Here is a 16,772-nt window from a genome sequence, read left to right on the forward strand (position 1 = left end):
AGGAGTCACTCTTCGATTAGCACATTTCTTGCAGACTAAGCAAGGACTAATCAAGACTGAACTCATCCTCCCTGAATGATGATGATTCAGTATGTTAGGAAGAGGTGTGAAGGAAGACCTAATGATGTCACCAGGAATACACTGTACCTCTGTGGCCCAATAGTACAATTTTTACTCCTGTGAATAGTTCCACTGATTTCAGAACAGTCCTGCAGGATTAAGCCACTGATGATTAATAAATGTTCGAAAATAAGGCCAAAGCCCCAGTCTTTTTTTAAGTCTCAAAGACAGGGTAGTTTCTATTTAACCTAATAGATCAGAACCTTGACTTGCTCATTAGCTGAGAACCTCTGCCCTCCTTATTAGGCCCAGTTCTCTCAGATGAACTGTCAGATGGAAACTGCTGCAATCGTACACAGGACCAATTCCACTTCATTAATGGAACAGGTGTTTAATGATTTTGGATGCAGCAAGTTTATCCAGCTTCTTAAAAGGTCTCTTCTCATATATAAGAGTGGCTGCACCACCAAGGAACATCTGCAGAAAAGGCTGGCACTTCCAAGTCCATCAGACCATCATCTTTATGTGCTCACGTGATAAATTTATTCAGGGAGTTTGTACTGGTTTCTTAGACAGTGCTTAGGATTGCTATTACTAATACTGATGAGCTAGTAATTCAGCCTTCACGGAGAACAGTAGGAGCTTTAACTAAGCAAGGCCCAAAAGAATTTAGAGTTTGGATCATTAACTGTAATATGCAATTTTCACACAAGAAAGGTTATGTTTACTTTAGAAGTTTTATTTTGAGTAAGAATTGATAAGCCAAGATGTTTTAAAACATGGATATCTACAAGTAACATTTTATGTCTATAAAAACATGAACAGATGCAAAATAAAGCTTGATCTCAGTGAAAACCTTGTATTTGACTGAAGTCACATAAGCTATATTTGACACTCGACTTTAGCATCCCTCCCACCAAAAGAAATGCATCTGCAAGAGGCAGCTATGCTACATGGACTCCTGAACTTAGCAGGAGTGAGAAGGTCATGATCAATGCCCTTCACAGTTAAAAGATCCTGCAAAATTACAGAAGCTAGATCCCGCATACCAGCTCCTCTGACACCTTAATTTAATAGAAACTATGAGACCATATATCTAAATCTTGTCATTGGCTGACCCAGCCTGAGTTTGGCAAGGTCTGGGCACGCTGAGACACTTCTGTGAGATGCAGCACCTCAGCTGAGCTGACAATGAAACAGGACCTGGCAGTTCCCATTAGAGTTTTGTGTGTTATTTTTCTCCTCAAAGGTAATACACTGCCCCAACGAAGCTCCCACGAAGTTCTGAAAGCAGATACCCTCCTTTTTGCAAATTCTAGACCATTGTTGCCCTACTATTTTGAATTGACTAATGGCAGTAGTTGGTTCTCCCTCGCAAATCAGGACCTTGCCTCCGTTCAAGGCAGTAGTTTTCAGCCTTCCACAGTCCACCCTGAAGTCAGCACTGAAGACACTGGGCAGTCTATGACAGGCAGAGGTTCACCTTCTGCATGAACTCAGTGGGAGCAGAGGTCTTTCCTGCTTAGAAACCGTATGCTGACAATCGGCAGCAACTTGCCTCCTTGTAGAGCAAAGGTCTGCTTTGAAACCTTGTTCTAACTTTGTCATTACTCTTGGATTTTTTCCTTGCTTATAAAGAGAGACAGGTTTCTTGTACTGATAGTAATTACAACAGCGTGGAAAAGATTCCTACTCACAGCAGTGTACTTTTAAATATGGAAAAAACATCTTTTTTTTAATATAGATGGTCAGCTCATGTTGTCCTTTTTTACCCTGATCATTACCATTCTCTATCCAAAGAATATTCTTAGCCCATTTTTTATAGCTATCATCTCCATCCTCACTGAAATTTGCCTTCAAAGAAATTAGGATTCTTTTTTTTCCTTCCTTCTTTTTCCAGATCTCTGAAATAAACCTTGTTTCACCAAGTTTCTTGGGCTATGGTTTGGCAGCTGCAATATTTTTTTATTTTAAGATCCCCATTAAATTAGAGAAAGAAAAAAATCGTTTATTTTTCATATTTACCTTTCTAAATCAAATTTTCTCCTTCCTTTTTAAACAAGAAAAGACATGATTTCCAGGATGAATTTGCCCTGAAGTCTACTTTTCCAGACCAAATATAAATGATTATAATCATAGACCAAACACAAATCTTCACTCACAGTCTTGTAAATTAGGGTAGAAGAGCAATACCTCATACTTTGTTCACGGTGCTTGGTCTCTGGTTGGAATACGCAACTTTTTCCATGGTACCTCTTAATAAGAGGTCAGCTTCATCACTCTGGCATGTTTCATAAGCAATAAGATGCCTGTGAAGGAGGAGAAAAAGGAAGCCTCAGTAGGTAGGAATTCTTAAAGAATTTCCATTTGTAACTTTACTGGTGTGACTATTTGTGTTGCTAATCTGGGGACGTATGCAACAGTTGCTCCTTATCCTATGACGCTGAGTAGAGTTTTCTTTTAACTATGGTGCTGATATTAAAAAGCAAGTTGAGAGATCACTTCTGGCATATCCCCTCTATGCCAGTGTTTTATTTATAGTTCTTTTCTATGCCACTATTTTATTTATGGTGTTGAATATATAAAGAGATTATAATGCAGCAAAAAAGGCTATTATTGAAAACCAGAAGCTGTTTTGTCCAAGAGTCATGCTTATGAACAAGGCCACCTGGCTTAACACACACTGATATTCAACCATACACAGAACTGAGACTTTTTTTAATTCAATCAGATTTTTCATCTGTGTCCCACCTGGCGCATAAAATGCAGGACATCTCTTTCTAAGGAACTGACATGAATCGGATCTTATCTTTTAGGAGAGAACAGTGTTCTGAGTTTTGCTTTGAAATCAGGCCCTGGAATATCTTTGCTGCCTGGAATTGCATTAGTATTAAACAGAGCGTTTATCCCACAAGTTATTATGTAACCATTGTAAATAATATATAAATACTTCAAATTTATCTTAGCTTAGCACTACTTTTAGTACCGAACTCCTTTTATTCACGTTTTTTATTGGAACTGTTGGTAGCTCCATCCCCTGCCTGCTCTTCAAGGCAGTCAGCTCCTCCTAGTGGCTCCTCGCAACCTGCAGCAACGCTCCCCGGGATTTGCGGCCTTTGGCCTTGGCCTTGGCTAAGCAGAGCGCTGCAGGTGGAGCTGTAAGCTACTTTTCATCCTTAAAATATAAAATAGAATGTGGAAATCTTTTGTCATTCATAATTACTGACAAAAAAATAAAACGAAACAAATAAGTTTGCATTGGTCTTTGCATTAAAGCTTCTCTTACTTTCCATAGCCTGAATCTTATGAGTCATACAAATGTGAGCAGTAAGTCTATATTGCTCGATTACTCATATTCCTGTCTCTGCTACATCAATACTTTTTGAAGTGTTTTGCAGAGCTGAGCAGTGAAAGCCAAACTATTCTTGAGACTGAAGGCTGAACGCCTGAAAAAATATTTGTAGTAATATCTTTCCTTTTTAGATCTTTCCTTCCCTTAATTTCAGCAATGCCACTCACACAAGTAGTTACACACGTGTCTGCATGCTTGTTGAAGTGGGTCTCTGTCAGTCAGCCAGGAACACATTTCTGACAATCTGCCTGGTTTTCCTTCCTTAGTTTTACTGCCTCACTGGCTGTTTCTGCCGTGATGTTTTGTTGAAACTGCCCAGGGAAACTTTCAAACAGTGCCCAACATCGCCACTACAGTTGTCACTTCTTTCTTAAATCTCAACACTGTCAAAAACCACAGGAGAAAAGCACAGTCTCTCTCTCTTCCCTTGTATCTTCACAGCAGACTGGGGAAATGTCCAAATAAAAATACACTGCTGAACTTCAAGTGACCAGTGCAATAGAAGAACGGCTCCACAGAGGTACCTATATATATTCATATATAAATATGAATTTATTGTAAAGGACCACACATAAAACTTAGTTATCCCTTGATATATAAATCTTCTTTCAGAAAAAAAAACTTAAAACCATTTGAGGGAAAGAACATAAGAAGTTGCAATAACATCCACTGGCAACAAAATGTCAACTGCATGGCAGGATGCTATCCATCCTACTTTCAGCAAAGGGAAGAACATCTGCTGCCATTGCTCAAGTTACTGCATGCCACCAGCAATTTCCAGATTTTAGGTTTCTATATTAAGGCAACACTTCAGTTAACCAGTGAACGTGCTTTTGGTGGCCATCTTAAAGTACCAGTAAAGTCCCCAATTTTCAGAAGCAGGTATTTAATGCTTTGTGAGAAATAAGGCATCATGCATCATGCCAGGCACTATGGAGAGACCCAACACCAATCAATAGCTAGGATCTTAGCAGGAGGCTAAGAACCCACGCACAGAACAGCAAGCAGACAAGACAAGCTTCATTTTTTAATATAAATACACAATGCACCGAAGAAAGTCTACAGGCATTGAATCTTTTAGGATCACTGTAAATTAGCTTACTCAACTATTTTGATATTGGATGATAGAGCCTTGTGTGCCAAAGCACATAGGCAACAATTAGCAAATAAATTTCTGTCTCTAGCCACTGGGAGGGAGAAAATTTTATGTGTTATATTTAATGTCAATAAAAAACACAGTAAATACTTTTTGAAACCCTTATGATTTTTGGGGAAAAAATGGGGGGATATCTTGTGGCCTGAGGCAAGTTGTTATAGCTCTTAAATTCACACGGATTCATGCTGTCCTCTACAACAATCTACTTGTAGACATGGTCCAGGGTTTTATTGTTACATAAACTTCTAAGATTGGGTTTTTAATTTGTGCTGTGCATATGAAAGTCATCTGACCAATAAATCTTTCTGTACTTGACTGCTAAACATGGCTTCAAGCCAATGCTGAAGAATGTTCACCTTAAAGTAACCCCTTTTTATTTCTGTAACGGCTTATTCTTGATTGAAAAATTGTTATTAGTTATTGTACTGGTGCCTTAATCTAAACTGAGATAAAGGACTTACGACATCAGATGCTACCCATAAAAACACTAAGGAATAGTCACTGAAAAAATCAGTAACTCATATAGGCAAGATAGGTTCAAATGAAACACATTCTACTTCCAATAGGAAGCTGAAGTTCGGCAAACTTGAGGTGAAATAAAAACTTTACTCTTTTCATTATGAAATGACTATCCATCTATTAAATATTATTAGTTATATTCCTAGAGTTACTTGAAAGAAGGGCAACTTGCATTATTCAGTGTTTTAAGATTATAAATTATGTAATAAGATTATTTGTTGTTTTAAAAAATACATCTCATATTCAAATGAAAATAAGAAATTTTGCAGTTTTCTACAAAATTCACAACCCGCATGCATTTTGACTCAGGATTATCAAATCCAGCTTTCACCAGAGTCATTCAGAAAAATAATCAAACAAACAGATGTACTCCTTAAGAAAATACAGAACATGTGAAGACCATGCATATGGATAATTCCAGAAGCTGGATGCACATCATCAGCTTGTTAAGCTACGGAATATTATTTTTAGTTCCAGTGTGGTCTCTGAAGCCAGCTTTTGACCCAAAACTGCCTGGATAACTCAGCTGATCTTTGCTGGCAAAAAAAAAAAAGAAATAAAAAAAAAGTACACCAAACTAAGCAAAATTAATTCTGTAGCTGTCATGAAAGCCTATAATGTATTCTGCTCAGTCTTGGAGTCAGGACAGTTTCTAAAATAGCAGAACTGCAACTGACTCAGAACCCAATCTAAAGCTCCCCAAATTCAATAGAAATTCTTTCAGTGAGTCTAATGGGCTTTGGGTCATGGCCTCATGCATTAAACTAATTTATATAGAAAAAAAATCTATTTCCTTTTACGAGGGCTGGGTGTGACCTATTGGTGGAATGGTAAATAATAGTGAGAACAGATCAATTATACAGAGTGACTTGGATCACTTGGAGAAGTCAGTTCAGATCCAAACATAGGTTTTAACGCAGCCAAGTGCAAGGTCTTCTATCTAGAAACAAGGAGTATTTGTAAGATGAGAAAAGCTATCATTGGGAGCAATGATTCTGTCTCCAGATTGATAACAAATGACTGTAATTGTAGACGATCAGCTGAACCTGATTTCCCTCAGTGAGCTAACATGACCCTTAATTGATTTGCAAGCAAGGGAACATGATAAAAGTGGTACGGCAGCATTAATGGTACCATTACTGTATTCTGTGTCTGCAATTAATATCTATAATTCTAAAAGGATATCAAGGAATTGGAAGTCATTCTGGAAAGATGCAATGGTGCAGTCTTCAAAATATGCCTCACTGTGAGAGACAGAAAAAGCACAGCCTATTTGGTTGATCTGTCAAATGACCTGGAGATAACTCGCATATGGGTTACGTGTTAAAAAATACTTCAGGTAGTAAGTAGGAATTTAATCTGTCAGGAAAAGGTATAGCAAGATCCTAAGTGAATCTAAACAAAATTTGACTAGAGGCAAAGGGAGGATTTTAAACAGTGAGGAGAACTACCTTTTGGAACAGAAGGGACATTACAATTCCCCAGCATGGTATCATTTATGTAAGACTTTTTTTGTCATCATCTTTTACCCTCCAAAAAATGTTGTTTGTTAAAGAAATTAATGAATAACTTTCTTTGACTTTTATGCTGGCCCTGACGTAGGAACCAAAGGTACAAATGAGTAAACTGTGCAAGGAGTTTAGGGGGAATGAATGGTCTTGCAGCTAGCGCATATGGGGTCTTATATGCAGTGGGTTGCTGATTTCACATGAAAAGTATGACTAATAGATAACCTGGTGTGCTGGCTGTAGGTACATCTATAAATAAGAAGCTGATTTGACCTGAGTCCATTCAGGGTAGGTATTTGAGCACTGCCATGTTTAGCAGGGGTTGTTATGTCCAGTATATCAATGAATGGTTCTAGTATGGGTATTGTGGGTATTCTGTTGGTCATTAAACTATTAATCCTCTGAAAGTAGAGTATGGTTAAGAGGGGTACGTTCATCTACATATCAATGAGTATAGTACATATACAGAATGTATTACCTTAGTTAACGTAATGTAATGGGGTAGATAGATTAAGGTTGAAGGTGATTATAGGTGGTGATAGTGTCTTTTCAGGTAAAAATCTATTACTTTGCAACAAGAGAAAGATGAATGTGTGATAGTCATTTCCTGAACAACATGTGGCATCTTTTCCAGGTTGAGGCTGGTAGATGGCCCATCTGCCTGAGACCATAATGATGACGATGTCATTAAGTTTGGAATCCACCATGGATGTTATAATCTCTTATGCATGAAGCGTTGTACATCCAACGTCACTAATGAATGCCAGATCCTATTCTCCAGTTGCAGATGCATCCCACCACCCTGAGTACCTCCGGCCTGAGCAGCCACATAGTAAGACACAGACAGAGATGCAGCACATGCAGAGGGCTGAGCAAGCTCAAGCATTTGTGTGAAGAAGTTCGCTCCGCTTTAGTAGGAGGCTAAAGGTTTATATGGTGTGGACTAGAACCACAGATTTAGCTGTCCATTTGGGCACAAAATATATTAGAATCCCTGCAGGGGTTTCTGCCTAGGAAACTTCACAGGGTCTGTGCCTTGGGACAGCACCCAACACAATACAGAAGCAGGCCCACCCAAGGGTGTCACTGGATAGGTCTCCACCAGCCCCTACTAACTGTGAGCAGAAAAATCCTAGTAAATCTTGCCCCAACCACCCAGTGCAGGGGGTACAATTTGTCATGTCTGGCAAGTGGGGTGGGATCTCATTCCCCACTGCAAGACTCATCACAGTGCAGTGACGGTTGTCGGGACAAGCCACTAATGCCCTGGAATTTTTGCCACTGGAGTGATGGAGGAGGACCAGCAGAATTTTTGTATGCCTGATGCACAGCCACTGTTTTTCTGCCAAGGTGCATAGACCAAACGCCTCAACAGGGGAAGGGCAACTACAAGTTGCCACCTTCACTGCTGGAACATTTGTGCATTTATTTCCTCTGGTAAGGATGTCAAGCCCAGGTAAGAAACAAGAGAGTTGTAGTTACTCCCACTGTAGTCAGACATTTCTGTTCTACTTTACCAATCCCTCTCTTAGTAATCACGATGAATCAGACAGTGATGAGCAAATAAATGCTCAAACAACTAAACACATAAGAAAATCTAAAGGGCACTTAATAAAACTCTTTGATTTGCTATTTCAACTTTTAATACACTCTATCATAATTAATTTTGATGATCTTAAGATAAATTAAAAGCAACGGGTAGCACTGCATGGAAGGAAAAGTATAAGGGTATCTTAATGGAGCCACCCAATATAGTGCCCTGTAGGCAACCATAACTTAATTTAAAAGCACACTTGATATGCAGCAGTACACCCAAGTAAAATGGCAGGTGATCCTCAAAACAGAATAAGAAGTAGCTGTTGTATCCATCCTCAGCCACAGTAAATCTGTATGAACGTGGTGCTTTTCATTAAGCAATCAATAATATATTTTATTAGTTCCAGAACACTGCATACAACCCACTAGAAGCAATCTCACTCCACAGTTTTGAGTGTGAATGCCACAATTAAACAAAGAAAAACTAAATTAGTTTTTCTGAAATCTGGAGGTTTTTCAGTTGTAAAAGTCCAATTACAAATTAGCAAGCTGTGAATAATCAGATTTAAAAAAAACAACGCATCATTGCAAAGCTGCATGATCTTGACTCGTAAAATCCCTAAAGATTTATGAAGTTAAACAGTAATTGGTGGCAAATGAGACCACTGGTCACAGCTAAGAGAATCACTGGTTTTCACCTCTAGTTTTAGAAGTAACACTGGGTCTTTTGGGAACAGCACAATCTTTCTGCAACACAGATATTTGAAATATACACAAATAATGAGAGAACTTTGTATAATTCCAGAGTACTAACAAATATATCTGTGTTTGAAAACATCCAATCTTCCAGCCTCCCTCCAGCATAGCAGTCAACTAGATTTCTAAATGTGTTCATCCATCTGCTCCCATTAAGAGGGGGAGCTATTGACTCTTAAATTTTTTTGAAATCTGGTTTACTTCATTACAACACTAGACTGGAGATAACCACGTCTTGAAATTCATCCAGATCTAGATGCTGAGGACTTCTGAAAATCTTCCTGGCTTCATATCAGCATACTAATATCAGCTAGCATGTATACGTTTCATATGGATAAGATGCATCTCTTCATCATGTCTGTAATTCAGTCTTGGCGTGGTAATTTTGAAGTTCCAAGAAGGAGATGATTTTGCATATCACTCTCTTTTTACCATGTAAGAATATAAAAATCAAACCTAGTGAATTTTTCATTCAGTTGCAAACTCTCACTGAAGTGAATGACCCTTTAAAAAATGTTAGGAAGCCAGGCCACTCAGAATATGAGAGGCACATTTCAATCTAGTTGCATCGGAAATACTCAAGAGTAAGAGTGAACAGTGAGGAATGTATTTTCAGGCTTACAGAGCACCTGTACTCTAGGGGACTAGCTGAAATTTTGAGGAAATCAACCCGATAAAGTGAAAACATAAAAATAAGAAAAAAATGTCTCCCAAGGACTTTGCTGTCTATTCATTAAATCCCATAAGTGCTGTTCAGGCAGAACCTTGCATACGCACTAAGAGGTGATTATTTGGAGATTTAATGACTAATTTCATGAGTAAATGACTGTAGATTTAGGCCTGTAAAAACAGAGACTCCTGTGTGGAGCCACCACAAACAAAAGAAAGGACGGCCTAGCAGCTAGGACATTTGCCATAGATTGTAGTTAAACTTTCTGGGTAGTTGGATCCCATTGCTGAGCCTGTATACCGTATTTATTTCTTATACTACTGCAGTTAAACCCATTGCGAATGTATGAAAAATGCAAAAAAGAGCACTCTCTATTGTGCAATACTGTAGAACTCTAGGCAAGAAAGTTCTGTGAAAACAATAAATCCTTTCGTAAAATAATGAAAATAATCTGTGATGTAGTCATGCAACCATGAAGTGCAAGAACACCTCTTAGATTCTACTCCTCCATTCACAAACTGTGCCTTGAAGTCATGGGGCAAAGTTACATGACATTGTCGATACAGATGGACAGAAGTGAACCTGGTATCAGTAGATGCACACTGTGCCCCAGAGCACAAACCCCCACAGTTCTAGATCACAAACCCATTCCCAGGTTGGTAAATTTTGCATTCCTTGAGAAAAGTGATGTCTCATTCAAACACACAATTTCACACTGAATTAGTCGATCCCTGCATAAGCTTCTCTCCAAACTATGGTCTGTTTCAAGAATCACAGCGCAAATCCCATTCTCTAGGATTGGGAGGAACTCAGTCTCTCTGGAACTGGCCCACAGAAAGACTTTTTTAATAGAATTTTAGCACCAAATTCTTGAATGTGATGCTTGTGTCCTAATTTTTAGCAGAAATGGAAAGGCAGCAAGCAGTTCCCAATGGCATAAGTGATATTTAGCATTTCTGAAAAAAAATAATGGTCATTTGATTTAGAGACTTAACAGATATAATTCCACTAGGTTATTAAGACTTACACTGTTACAGTGTTTAGGTAAATTGTCAAACCTCTAATCCATGGAGCTATATCAATATAAACTATTTGAACGTTACTGGTTTTACCACTAGTTTTCTTTGCAAACTTAGCCGATATTGCAGACAGAATACATGCAGTGCAAATTATCCTCTATTTCAAAGATACCAGCTTTAAAACGAAGTTCATTTTCTTGCATAAATAGGATACAATATAAACAAAGGTTCTTAGACAACTCAACATCGAGACTGAAAAATACTTTCAATCTGTGCTAGTTAGCATAAAACAACATTATGTTTCCCTGAATGGCGATACTAAATATTTAACAAAAAAAATGTACATTTAGAAGCCATAATTTGACTGGTTTCAGTTGCAAAGCCTTCTGATTACCACTATTAAAAAACATATCATGATTCATGCCCATTTTTGAAGAAAAAAGCTGGCTGGGAACAAAAACAACAACAATAACTTGTACATTTTTCATTAAATTATGTTTTTCCTATGAATTTGGAGGATTTTAAAAGCTTTTTAAATAGAAATTATTTTTAATTTAAATTTTATTCTGACTGCAGGGTATAACTTTTTTTTGCTAGCATAATGGAGAGAAAAATAATAAAAATAAAATCAGAGTTAAAACATGAAGGAAAAAGCATGAAGGAAAAAAGGCAGGACATTAATGGATCTTTATTAAATCAATATTTTTTAGTGCTACTTTTCAGTAAAAGAAGAATTTTAAAGAATGATTCTGCAATTATTATGAAAAGTCAAGTGAAATTAAAAGATATAATGCAAAATTTGTGTAGAAATCTACTTTATTCCTAGCTTCTGAGGAAAAAAAAATTTAAAACAAAAAAAGAAACACCCGCCCCCCCAAAAAATCCTCAATGAAACAAAAAAAGCAATAGTACAAAGAAACAAATAAATTGTCCAATACAGCACATCATTTCTGGTGATGCTCTGTAAGTATCCAGCTACAGCTTTAGGATCACAGAACTGAAGTGGCTGGAAGATGGAGAGCTCAGGAGGTCTTTTATCCAACCTCCTGCTCAAGACAAACTCACCTTTGAGTTCAGACAAGGTTTCTTGAGGTTTTTGTCCAAACAGGTCTTGAAAACCTCCAAGGACGGAGTCTACCACTGACACCACAAAAAGATCTTCCTAAGACAGAAACGACACTCTAGTGTAAGGAATCAGTTTCTTCTTTCCAGACATGGCATGCGAATACACACACACACGCACACACAGAGACGAGATTTCACAGTGGGACAACTGCTTCACTTTGCGTATTGCAGACAGATTAAGCATAGCTCATAGTTTGAGCTCTCCAGTGGTTCTTAGATCAGCCTTAGTCAAACGCTACATATCAACACTCACAAGTTACTTGCAGGGTCCTCTTTCTAAAGGCCTTGTTTCTAGTGTTGATTAGCATGCAATAGCATGGAGTAGGAGGAAAGGTGACTGCCTGTAGTGTGATTGCATAAGCGGACATTATTTAGCCTATTCTTGGGTTTATACAACGCAGCTATTGGCTATGTAAGCATATGCCTGGTCTTGTATGTCCATCATGGACACTTTCAGCTGCTGTATGTTGGAACATTTTGGGTGCATTTCATCTAGATTGTGGGATCACGAGCAAGATTTGCTGCCAAAGGTAAGAACATACCAACTCCAGATGTCAAGAATTACTATCTTAGTAGTCAAGGATGGTCTCTTTTTCTTGCATGCAAGAAGAACAGTAACCGTATCTGGAACATATCCAGCTTTGGGCTGGGGGAGTAGCATGTCTAGTAGTTGAGTACAACAAATCCTAGACAACAGCTTGGAAAGGAACCATCTCAGTCTCATGGCTTACATAGTATAATTACCTGTCTGAAGCATATAAGTGATATGATCTCCAACTGACATTTTCAAATTCGTTTTAGTATGTGCAATAGCTTATTTTAAAATACGTTATTTACGAGCTAGTTTGTTCACCGCGGAACTTTCAGCTGGACAATGTTGTAATTTTCAAGATATGGGTGGTACATTTTACATCCATAAATGGAGATATGGAGATATGTAATGAATTCTGTGCAGTAGTTTTATGCCGGCATTACACTTAATCAATCTTCTCATATCGTTATATTTCTTGAGATTATGTGTATATATGTACAAATGTATGTATGTATATACATATATATATATAATGCTCACCTCAGTTCATCATCTGCTTAAGAAAAAATTAATGATGAGAAGTACTGCAGGTGTCATTTGTCAGGTAGTTAACATGGGTATTAAATTTAATTTACTTATTGCCGAATCAGCAGCCTTTAAACAGCAAAGTTACGTCAAGAGAACAAAGTATGGATTGTACTCCCTAGCAATATGAAGAGTTCAGGAAATGAAAAGTGCTTCAATCATGTATAACACATAGAGTATTGTTAGAGTAGAAGCCTAGTACCAACTTCAGTGACTCATTTTCTGGTTATTCTTTCATTGTTTTAAAGGCATTATGAATTTGAGCTCTTCAGTTTAAATAGCATTAAATGCATGAAATAGAACCCCTGTGCCTCAGTCAACCTTAAACAAGTTTCTGAAAGCAAGAGAGACAGATTTAATGGATGTGATGTCATTACACTATATCATACATGCCAGAAAGAAAGAACAGAAAATAATAGAATAACAGTGCAACACAAGAAAGCCATTTTTTAGCTATTTAAAGCTTCAGAAAAATGAGCCAAACCTGTGGGGAAGAGGCTGAAGTGCATGTAGAAATGCAAAGTTTTTCCATCCTCTTTAGCATTCTGTATTAAAAATCTGATGCTGTTCCAACAATATCCAGAAAAAAGACTTCAACTGCTTATGCAACCTTATACTGTATCCACTGAAGTTCACAATGAAGTCTTCATTTACTTTGTTACATTGTTCTGCTCCCCTTTCTAACTGGCTTCAATAGAAAAAGGGCTTCAGTTGCAACAAATATTTGTGCTCGTTTGCAGTATCTCTCTTCCTGCCCTTTTGGAAATTATCATGGGCTAGCTTTAACTCAAACTGTAAATACAGGAATGACTATGTGATCCAGATGGACTCTGTACAAGTTCCATGAAGGCAGAGAAAGACTTCCATTGATTTCAGTGGGAGCTTACTAAATGATGCTAGGGGCACAGAATCTTTCGACTGGACAGTTTTCAATCCAGTGGTAATTTTTTCCTTTTCTTACTTTCATTCTAAAGCAAACAGATTTGAAATCATCAGGTGTTGGAGTCCAGCGTGTGGCACCAGTGACTTGCTCTTTGGTAGTCTATGTGTTATGATGTTTTAATTTGTTTACCTTCATGCAAATAAGACAGACTGATAAAGAGCTCTGAACAGATAAGATAATCAATCCTGATAGCTAAAAAGTCCAGTCAGCACTTAAGCAGAACACCCAGGAAAAGGTAATCTGCTTTTTGAGAGCAGGAGCAGGAACTTTGAAGACTGAGGAAAGAGTTCTGAAATCTCTGTTAATACCACAGACAAGAACGCTTTCATTTTGCCACATGAGTCCACCTTAGCTTTCATTGTCATTTCCATTATCGAATTTTCTCCATTCTGAAAAGGGATAACTAGTTATTGATTCAAATGTCAGCAGCTTAAATGCTATTAGCCAGGAGCAGCATCAAAAAGGAAGGCCACTGCATCGACAATATTGTACACTTGCGTTCTGTGGGACTGCATCTCCTTCTATTCTGTCTAGGCAGGCTTATGGCTCAGCACAACCGTGGATCTCCTAATCATTCATATATTAATCCTCACAAAACCTGTGCTGTTCTTCTTGCCCTTATTTTAGAAGCAGGCAATACGTGTCTAGGATGCAGACCACAATGGAGCATAGGATTGCCGGAGCTGGCTTTTTCTGTCACATTGGTACCACGAGCAGCAGTGTAGCTGCATCAGTATGGAAGCTGGTGCATGTCAACATGGGCTTAGAAGAAGGAAGAACACAACATGCTTCAAGTGATTGCATTAACTCTTGTAAAGCTAATTCAATATATCCTAAGCTACCTGACAAAATCACAGTGGAGCTAGAACTGAACTGAAGCCTCCAAGTCAAATGATTGGTCATTTCTTTCATGCTGTGATTGTCTTGAGAAGTCCACACAAAGTTTGCTATGTGTTATTTCTTTCTACCCCATGACTAGATAAAGGTGCTTGGACACAAAAGTAGGCACTGAGAAAGCAGTAAGAACATACACAGGCTGCCCTCTAAACATCTAACAACGTAATATTACAAAGCGACATACACATCTAATAAAAGAGAAGGTTGACTCTGACAACGTATAGTAATATCTTTTATGCACATTGTTCTGGGGACTCCTAAGAACTAGCCCTCATTTTTTGGTCTCCAGGAGATTAATAAATCTCTCAATATCAATCTGAATTGCCTAGACATCCACACACATGATCTGGAGCCTGAGCTGTTTGCAAGCCTCTTGTTTCATCTCTAATTCAAAAGATCACTTCCTGGAAGCTTTGAAGGGAAAACAGAGGCTTTTCTGTCCTTTTTCCTCTTTGAACCACCTCCTATGGATTGCACCAGTGACAGACAAAATCTAGACCTAAATTCCTGCAAAGAAAAGTATGTATTTAGCTTCACTGGAACGTACTGATCTACCCCTTCTTGCAGAATTTAGACCTATCAGAAGACAATAAAAACGAACAGATTTATGCCTCTTAAAATGGGAGTGTTTCTATCAGAACCAAATGACTGTTTATCTCTTACAGCAATCAGAAGGGTTAAAGGTAAAAATTTTTCTTCAGTTTTTTTTTTTGCCATCTAGTCCATCTCCTGAATAAGGGCTTCTTTTGAGTTGCTGAGCACAAAAGTGCATCTGGAAAATGTCAACTAATGTATTTCAAAGTTATTATGTGAAAATAAAATCCTGAACATATTTTTTTATGAAACCTTCCAAGAAAATTCACTTCCGAGACCTGGCTTGAGAAAGAGCAGGAGACTTTTTTCAGCCCAAAATAATTTTATGAGAAAGGTTTAAGTGTTTGGAAAATATGTTGGAACTGTAATTTCTCCCTTAACCAATAGCCTTGGTGATGGATGACATGACATATACACACATAGACACATCATTTCATTTGTTTACCTTTGGATCAAAAATAGAATGTTACAACATTTGTTTTATCATTTTCAATTCCCCTGAGGCATTGTGACATTTGGTACATTTATTTTTCCTGTTAAGAGATGATTCTTTAATTCTTTGAAACAGGTGGAGGAAATATTTAGCAGAATATTTACACTATGACAACTATACATTGGGGAGGGAAAGGGGGAGTGTGTTTGAACATGCACAGAAAGCCAGAAATTGATTACATTACTTTCTTCTGCACAGCCCAATGTACAAGCTAGAGAGAATCTCTGTCCCCAGTGGAGCTAATAACAGATATATAGATTTCAAAGGATCCATAGGCATCTGTCATTGGTTCAGCACCTGTCAGGTGTGACTACTTACAAATACGGGCAGCCTTCTTACTGTCCAGCTTTGACACTAAGCTTGATGTTCTTCCTCACAGTCAACAGAAAAAGCTAAATTCCTCCAAAGTTCCTTTCAGGTCACCAAAAGTAACAGCCCCCCTTCCCCTTACTCCTTACTAGTTTATGTCTGGAAGCTTAAAACAAAGGTCCCTGTGCATCCAGAAAATAGCTACCTAAATGTAGAGTTTAAAACTCTTCTCTGTGCTTTGGATAATATCTATGCCTTTGTTTGGACATGTTTCATGATTTGCAGTATACCGAACAAATTGACAGACACAGGTGACCTCCGCATCTCCAGCGTCCTCCCTCCAAACTGGACAACTCTGAAGAAGCTGCATTAAAACATGGCTCTGCATGACAGGCAGGCCATGCTAACGTAAGTTCAGCAAGGAAAACCTGGGGAAAATCAACTTTTGCTCTGTCAGTGAGGTACTGTTAAAAGGATGTGGTAGAATACTGTAACTCACAGGGCTTAGTCACACAGCTAGGGCCGAATCCAGACCTATTCTCTTTTATTGTTCTGTAATGAAAGTTTATGACTGCTCTTTCTGTCTTTTACCAGATGGGACCTCTGTGTAACTGCATACTTTAAACTCCTAAGGGATATATCAGGCTGACAGTGGGAAGAGACTTTTCTTCTTCTTGCTTCTCCAAGCTAGCCCTCATCAATTGCCTGTTTTCAGCAA

General features: G+C 38.1%; 1 long non-coding RNA gene across 11 annotated transcripts in view; it reads right to left on the reverse strand.

Annotated features, from left to right (window-relative positions):
- Positions 1 to 16,772, reverse strand: part of LOC142361177 (uncharacterized) — a 257,031-nt gene that overhangs the window by 62,674 nt on the left and 177,585 nt on the right. For 8 of the 11 annotated variants that reach the window (XR_012763758.1, XR_012763763.1, XR_012763759.1 and 5 more), the window contains one exon: positions 2,254 to 2,369. This is a non-coding gene — a long non-coding RNA (uncharacterized LOC142361177). Of the gene's footprint in view, positions 1 to 2,253; positions 2,370 to 11,641; positions 11,739 to 13,302; positions 13,770 to 16,772 lie in introns of those variants that run through there. The other 3 variants (XR_012763764.1, XR_012763765.1, XR_012763762.1) reach the window with 3 other exon arrangements.

The sequence above is a fragment of the Opisthocomus hoazin genome, chromosome 4 (assembly GCF_030867145.1).
Source record: "Opisthocomus hoazin isolate bOpiHoa1 chromosome 4, bOpiHoa1.hap1, whole genome shotgun sequence".
NCBI classification, from domain to species: domain Eukaryota; kingdom Metazoa; phylum Chordata; class Aves; order Opisthocomiformes; family Opisthocomidae; genus Opisthocomus; species Opisthocomus hoazin.